This window comes from Grammomys surdaster, unplaced genomic scaffold, assembly GCF_004785775.1.
Source record: "Grammomys surdaster isolate TR1022 unplaced genomic scaffold, NIH_TR_1.0 243, whole genome shotgun sequence".
Lineage (NCBI taxonomy): Eukaryota > Metazoa > Chordata > Mammalia > Rodentia > Muridae > Grammomys > Grammomys surdaster.
Genome location: NW_021604688.1, coordinates 2,371,691 through 2,380,215, shown reverse-complemented (window position 1 = coordinate 2,380,215; position 8,525 = coordinate 2,371,691). Strand labels below are relative to the sequence as shown.

At 40.0% G+C, this 8,525-nt stretch overlaps 1 pseudogene; it reads right to left on the bottom strand.

Moving 5' to 3' along the window:
- Positions 1-6,253: 6,253 nt before the first annotated feature.
- On the bottom strand, positions 6,254-7,974 carry LOC114627187 (annotated as a pseudogene).
- Positions 7,975-8,525: the final 551 nt, after the last annotated feature.

The window sequence follows — 8,525 nt, the reverse complement described above, 5'->3', positions numbered from 1 at the left end:
TCCTTGATAATCTGGTAAGGGAAGAAATAAAGAAAGAAATTAAAAACTTTTTAGAATTTAATGAAAATGATGACACATCATACCAAAATCTATGGGATACAATGAAAGCAGTGCTAAGAGGAAAATTCATAGCTCTAAGTGACTACAAAAAGAAACTAGAGGGAGCATACACTAGCAGCTTGACGACGTACCTGAAAGACCTAGAACAAAAAGAAGCTAATACACCCAAGAGGAGTAGATGGCAGAAAATAATCAAACTCAGGGCTGAAATCAACCAAATAGAAACAAAAAGAACTATGCAAAGAATGAATAAAACCAGGAGCTGGTTCTTTGAGAAAATCTACAAGATAGATAAACCCTTAGCTAGACTAATCAGAGGGCAGAGAGACAGTATCCAAATTAATAAAATCAGAACTGAAAAGGGTGACATAACAACAGAAACCGTGGAAATTAAAAAAATCATCAGATCCTATTACAAAAGCCTATACTCAACAAAATTGGAAAATTTGGATGAAATGGACAATTTTCTAGACAAATACCAGTTACCAATGTTAAATCAGGACAAGATAAACCATCTAAACAGTCCCATAACCCCAAAAGAAATAGAAGCAGTCATTAAAAGTCTCCCTACAAAGAAAAGTCCGGTTTTAGTGCAGAATTCTATCAGACCTTCAAGGAAGACCTAATTCCAATTCTCTTCAAACTATTCCACAAAATAGAAACAGAAGGTACACTGCCCAATTCATTCTATGAAGCCACAATTACGCTCATACCTAAACCACACAAAGACCCAACAAAGAAAGAGAATTTCAGACCAATCTCCCTGATGAACATTGATGCAAAATTACTCAATAAAATTCTAGCAAACCGAATCCAAGAACACATCAAAACAATTATCCATCACAATCAAGTAGGCTTTATCCCAGAAATGCAGGGTTGGTTCAATATACAAAAATTCATCAATGTAATCCACTATATAAACAAACTCAAAGAAAAAAACCACATGATCATATCACTAGATGCTGAGAAAGCATTTGACAAAATTCAACACCCCTTCATGATAAAAGTTTTGGAAAGATCAGGAATCCAAGGTCCATACCAAAACATAGTAAAAGCAATATACAGCAAACCAGTAGCCAGCATCAAACTAAATGGAGAGAAACTTGAAGGAATCCCACTAAAATCAGGGACTAGGCAAGGCTGCCCACTCTTCCCCTACTTATTTAATATAGTATTGGAAGTCCTAGCCAGAGCAATTAGGCAACACAAGGAGGTCAAAGGGATACAAATAGGAAAGGAAGAAGTCAAAATCTCACTATTTGCAGATGATATGATAGTGACCCCAAAACTTCCACCAGAGAACTTCTAAACCTGATAAACAACTTTAGCAAAGTGGCTGGATATAAAATTAACTCAAGCAAATCAGTAGCCTTCCTCTACTGAAAAGATAAACTGGCTGAGATAGAAATTATGGAAATGACACCTTTCACAATAGTCACAGATAATATAAAATACCTGGGTGTGAACCTAACCAAGCAAGTAAAAACCTGTATGACAAGAACTTCATGCCCCAGAAGAAAGAAATCGAAGCAGATCTCAGAAGATGGAAAGATCTTCCATGCTCATTGATTGGAAGGATTAATATAGTAAAAATGGTTATTTTGCCAAAAGCCATCTACAGATTTAATGCAATCCCCATCAAAATTCCCACTCAATTCTTCACAGAGATAGAAAGAGCAATCTTAAAATTCATTTGGAATGACAAAAAAACAGGATTGTGAAAACTACTCTCAGCAATAAAAGAACTTCTGGAGGAATCACCATCTCTGACTTCAAGCTGTACTACAAAGCAATAGTGGTAAAAACTGTGTGATATTGGAACAGAGACAAGTGGGAGGATCAATGGAATAGAATAGACGACCAGAAATGAACCCCCATACCTATGGTCACCTGATCTTTAACAAAGGAGCTAAAACCGTCGAGTGGAAAAAAGACAGCATTTTCAACAAATGGTGGTGGTCCAACTGGTGGTCAGCATGTAGAAAAATGCAAATTGATCCATACTTTTCTCCTTGTACAAAGCTCAATTTCAAGTGGATCAAGGACCTCCACCTAAAACCAGCCACACTGAAACTAATAGAAGAGAAACTGGGGAAAAGCCTGGAACACATAGGCACAGGAGAAAAGTTCCTGAACAGAACACCAATGGCCTGTGCTCTAAGACCAAGAATTGACAAATAGGACCTCAAAAACTGCAAAGCTTCTGTAAAGCAAAGGACACTGTCAATAGGACAGAGCGGCAACCAACAGATTGGGAAAAGATCTTCACCAACCCTACATCTGATAAAGGGCTAATATCCAAAGTATATCCAAGGTATACAAAGAACTGAAGAAATTAGACTCTAGACAATCAAAGAACCCTATTAAAAAATGGAGCACAGAGCTGAACAAAGAATTCTCAACTGAGGAAGCTCGAATAGTTGAGAAGCACCTAAAGAAGTGTTCAGCATCCCTAGTCATCAGGGAAATGCAAATGAAAACAACACTGAGATTCCACCTCACACCAGTCAGAATGGCTAAGGTCAAAAACACAGATGACAGCACATGTTGGCGAGGATGTGGAGAAAGAGGAACACTCCTCCACTGTTGGTGGGATTGTAAACTGGTACAACCACTATGGAAAGCAATCTGGCAGTATCTCAGGAAATTGAACATAGTGTTACCTGAGGACCCAGCTATACCACTCCTGGGCATATACTCAAAAGACGTTTCAACATACAACATGGACACATGCTCCACTATGTTCATAGCAGCCTTATTTATAATAGTCAGAAATTGGAAAGAACCCAGATGCCCTTCAACAGAAGAATGGATGCAGAAAATGTGGTACATTTATACAATGGAGTACTACTCAGCTATTAAAAACAATGAGTTCATGACATTCTTAGGGAAATGGATGGAGCTGGAAAATATCATCTTGAGTGAGGTGACCCAGTCTCAAAAGAACATACATGGTATGCACTCACTGATAAATGGATATTAGCCCAAAAGTTCACGATTTCTAAGAAACTACGTATAGACCACATAAAACTCACATAGAAGAAGGAAGACCAAAGTGTGGAGGCTTTGGTCCTTTCTAGAAGCAGTAGCAAAAGTTTCAACCAGAGCTCCTAAAGTCTAAACCGCCAGCCAGAGAGCACAAAGGGAGGGACTCATGCACCTGTATAGGGAATTGAGGGTGACCTTGTTAGACTTCAGTGAAAGTGGAGGGCCATGGTCCCCAAAAGTTTGGATCCCCTACTGTGTGGGAATTCGAGAGCAGGGAGATGGGACTGGGAAGATGTTTGGATCACACCCTCACAAAAATTAGGAGGAGGGGGTATGGGAAAAGGGGGTTTAGGGGAGGATGGGAGAGGAGATAATATTGAAAGGTAAATACGTATAATATCCAATAAAAAAACACAGAGATAAAAGGTCTAAAAGAGAGAGAGAGAGACAGAGAGACAGAGAGAGAGAGAGAGAGACAGAGAGAGAGACAGAGAGAGAGAGAGAGAGAGAGAGAGAGTTTACTTATTTTAAATTATTTTCAAAATTTTCTATGAGTTGCTAATTGGCTAAGATCCTATTTTAAGCTCTCCACAAAAGAATTTAAGTCTCTGTTCAATATTCTCAAGAGAGATGTAAATCCTAATTTTCATCAACAATTAATTGACAATAGAGAGGTAATCTCACAAAAAGTAGAAGAAGCTATTACTAATCAATATATTATATAGTCTGATTAGTTGTCGGCGGTGCTATAACAGTCCTTTGACAAAAGATTATCAATATAGATTTATATATCCTTAAATAGGGTCTTCATGACTCTCTGAGTGTGGAAGGAGCAACTGTTGGTGCTTCTGCCCTGATTGTACAAGAACTCTGAAAAATTGGCTTTAAAAACAAAAGAGGGGGAACGATACCCCCACAGAAGGAGTCCCCCTGAAATATTCTCCATCATGCCTTGTTCAATTTTATCTCTCTAAAGCTGAAAGCTTTTGGCAAAGCTGCTGCTCACTGCCTCTGGCACCACCAAGACCAATAAAACTTTGCCACAGATATGAAGAAGGACCCTCTTACCCTTAAAGGGAGACCAGACCCACTTCCCTTATGGGGCCGAGGATTGCTATGCCTGTCTGATACCACAGAAGGCACAGCTATCCGGCTACCAAAAAGATTAATGAAAAAAATAGATACCCCCACAAAGCCAGGCCCAACCATAAATACGATGAATAACAATTTACATCCAGGGAAGAGAAATCTCCCTGAGAATTCCCTTCTTTTTCCTTTCCAGGTAAAAATGAATCACCCATGATGTCTGCTGTTGGAAGTTCTAATCCAGATGCTGGCCTCCGAACTTACACTACTCAGACCTTTGAAGGGCCACTGACAAGAACATCAAACAGCTAGAGATTGACATCACTAATCTGAAGAAATCCCTTGTTTCGCTGTCTGAAGAAACCTCCTAAAAGCGCAAAGATCCTTATTGGACTTGATTTACTGTATTACAATAGAAAAGGCTGTGTACAGCTCTTGACTGTGTACAGCCCTTAAAGAACAAGGTTGCCTTTACATAGACAAGACAAGGAGGGTTAAAGAGAGCATGAAACAGGTAGTGAAGGCCCTAAGAAAAATCAGAAAGAGAAAGAGACAGATGAAGGCTGGTACAAGAATTGGTTTTCAACCTCTCCAATGTTGTCAACCTTATTTCCTCCCATCTTGGGACCATTATTTGGGTTCTTTTTGCTTTTTTCTGCTGGTTCCTGGCTCTCAAATAGGCGGACTAACTCTGTGATACAACAGATAAATAATTTGGTAGCAAAACCTACTCAGATACATTATCATTAGTTAGGTATGGAGGACCACGAGACTCAAGATGAGGTTGTTACTTTATACAGGGTGTTTCCAAAACACATCTCCACCCAACCTAAAAGGGGGGACTTCTGCCCCTAGACCAAGCAGAGAGGGGCCACCCAGAACCCCCTCTGTCAGGCGATCTGAATTCTTGCTTAGGCTGTGAGGCTAAGCACTGCAAGGGAATATAAATAAAAGATAAAAATATCTATCTGGGTTCCCTGAGGGACAAGCCTGACTGCATAGGGGTTGATGTCAAAAGTATCCCCTCTCCAGGAAAAGACATCGGGACGGGTATGGCCCTCATGCCTCACTGGACAACGACAGGGGGACTGGAGCCATTACAAGGTCCCCTTCAAACACTGGAGGTCAGGCCTCTATCCCCGCCTTCGCAAGTTCAGAATTGCCACAGCCCTTCTATACTTAAAGAACGAGGAGATGTCAGGGGCATCCCTGCTTACACACTGAAGGCCTAGAATCAGCCATAGGCCTAAAATCAGCAATAGGCCTGCCATACATGTATACTAACACCAAGTCTTGTGTCTCTGTGGAAAAACATCAAAACTAATGGCTTTAAGCTAATGTAAACAGGCAGCTTTTGTGGAAATTTACAAGCCTGAGTAGTCATAGACCTTGTAAATAGGTAGCCTGGGCAGACAATACCAACTTAGATAAGGACAAGCGAGTCATAGGCAAAGTCATAGTGACTTGTCCCCTGAACCTTCACCCACCCGATACCCGGTTCTGATGATATCTGTATTCCCCCTGAACACCCACATTCCAGTGTCATTCCCTTCTCCACATCCTGCCTTTCTGTGTTTATAACCCCTGTGTGAATGAATTACGATTTGAGAAAAAATAAATTATAAAAAAAGGGCAATTTCCATGCCAAAAAAAAAAATGATCTTGAAATGGATCTTGAGGACTGTTACAGAATTTCTTAAGCATTCCATAAACTGGTAGTAAGCTTAACTGTCCCAACACACAAGTTCTCTTCCATAAATTTGCATTGAAATGTACACATTGAATAAATACTTAAACTTAAAACCAATGGCTCAAGTTCAATTTTTTAAAAAGATTCTTTTTTTTAACACTTACAGTTTTATTGAAACATAGCCATGCTCGCTGGTTTATACACATAAATGTGACAGGTTACATCAGTGGTTCTCAACTTTCCTAGTGCTGCAACCTTTTAATACAGTTCTTCATGTGATGACTCCCAAACATAAATATTGTTGCTACTTCATAACTGTAATTTTGCTACTGTTCTGAACCAAAATGTAAAAACATCTTTTCCAGTAGTTGCACAGGTTGAGAACAACTGGGCTAGATGATCCACAAGCTAAGGAGAGTTTAATTCTTATTATGCAAACATTTTTGCATTCATGGCCTTCTCTTTATCTTTCTGTGCCTTTATTTATTTGACTTTACACAATTCTGCCTGGATAGCTTTATCTCCTGGGGCTATCTCCTGTGCCTTCTTAAGATCAGCCAATGCTTGATCGTATTCTTTTAATCCTTGCCATCCTTGCGCTTTTCGGTATAGTGCTTTAGTATTTGAAGGGTCCATTTCAAGAGCCTCCAAGCAACTGTCAGTTGCCCCCTGCCAACTTGATATCTTCAATTTACAAGCACCAATATTCAACACACAACTTAAGGCTATAGGTTGCAGTCTGGGTATATCTGCTTTCTCAATAGCAGCCTTTGAACTATCCACGTACCTTAAAACCTTTGCATATTTTTTAATAGCCATCTCCCAGTTCTGAGACTTGAAAAAAGTATTTCCAATGTTTTTTAAGTCTTCAGATATTAATAAAAATTTTATCTACATCTTTTAAATCTATATCTGCATCCTGGGGGAAGTCTGGATGACTCTCACCAGAGCCATCTTTGGGGAATATTCCCCAGTAATCCCCTTCCTTCAGTTCTCCACATTCTGCAATGACACAGAGTTTGGCAGGTTTTTCACCATTCACTTCTACATTTTCAAGCATCCTTGCCACACCAAGTCCTTTTATTACTTGACCAAATACCACATGTTTCCCATCCAAATGAGGAGTTGGAACTGTTGGGATAAAGAACTGAGAACCATTCGTATTGGGGCCTGCATTTGTCATGCTCAGCAAACCCTCTTTGTAACTGCCGTTTCTTTTGTAACGGCCGTCAGGTTCTGTTACTTTGTAAAGGCCGGCCGGTTCTGTTGCTCCGGTCGGCAGGTCAGGGTCTAGCAAGAGAGAAAGTGGGGACGGAGGAAGGGGAAAAAAGGGGCGAGAGACGCAAAAGATAGATACAAGCCAGAGTCCGGTGGAGTCTCTTCAAGTCTTCTTTATTCTCCTCTCTTCTTACTATATTCTCACTCCTTCAGTCTCCTGACACCTCTCACTTTCTCACTCCTTCCTGTACTTCCTACTTCCTACTACCTCCTACTTTCTACCTCTTCCTCCCTCGACTCTTCTACTCCTCTACTTCCCTATAGAAGGGAAATCCTGGGTATTTATACCCTTTACCACGTGACTTGCCCTCGTGGACAATCTCAACTGAAGCCACTACGTCACGTGCCTTGTAGCCATGGATACCAGGAGCACCTGGCAGCTGGGGGCACTAAACAGTGTAACAAGATGTTTATCAGAGTGCGCTCAGCTATTGCAGGCTGTTGAAACAAGTCTCTTGTCAGGGTATATGGCTCAAGATGGCTGTAAAGATGATAGCCACTTTCGGCTAAGAGTCGGCTCCCAACACCTCTTGATCATGCTTATAATGAAATTTTTCATCTTCAAATTTTTCACCATAAATACTTTCTCCACCTGTCCCATTCTGATTTGAGAAGTCTCCACCCTGAATCATAAATTTTTTAATAATTCGGTGGAAAGGGCATCCTTTAAAATGAAGAGGTTTCCCAGTTGTGCCTCCAGTTTCTTTTTCTCCTGTATACAATGCACGAAAATTTTCTGCAGTTTTGGGAACAATATCTGCAAACAATTCTAAAACAATTCATCTTGCTCGCTTCCCGCCGATGTTCATGTCAAAGAAGACTCGTGGGTTCTTGGAATCGGAGGGGTTGCCTGCTGGAAATGGGTGGGACATCTTCACTGCAGGCGCTGAAAGCAGGACCGGAGTACCTCATGTGCAAAAGGGGCTTTTAAAAAGATTCTTATTGAGACCCCTAATGTTCTATTTGACCAATTTAGACATATACCCAAAGAGAAAGAGCCTTGTACCCAGTACTGTATTCTCTATCACTTGAAAGTCCAGCTCTTACAGCATGCCTGCCACATACTGTGACTAGTGTTAATACACTCCATAACCATACTGGGATGGAGAAATTAGGATTCCTGAATTTCCATAAAAAGTAAAATCTGAATCAAATGAACCATGTACAGGCATAAAGACTACAAAATACTGATGAAAGAAATCAATTACCTAAGTATTAAATAAATAGCATATTCTTGGGTCAATAAATTCTACGTGGTACAAACAACAATTGCCCCAAATTAACATATCAGTTGATCATAATTCCTATCAAAATCCCAGGATTTGTGGGAGAATATGGGGTGAATATGATCAAAATATGTACTTGAAATTCTCAAATACTTAATAAAAAAGATTACTTTTTAGAATTGCAGCATTAATTATTA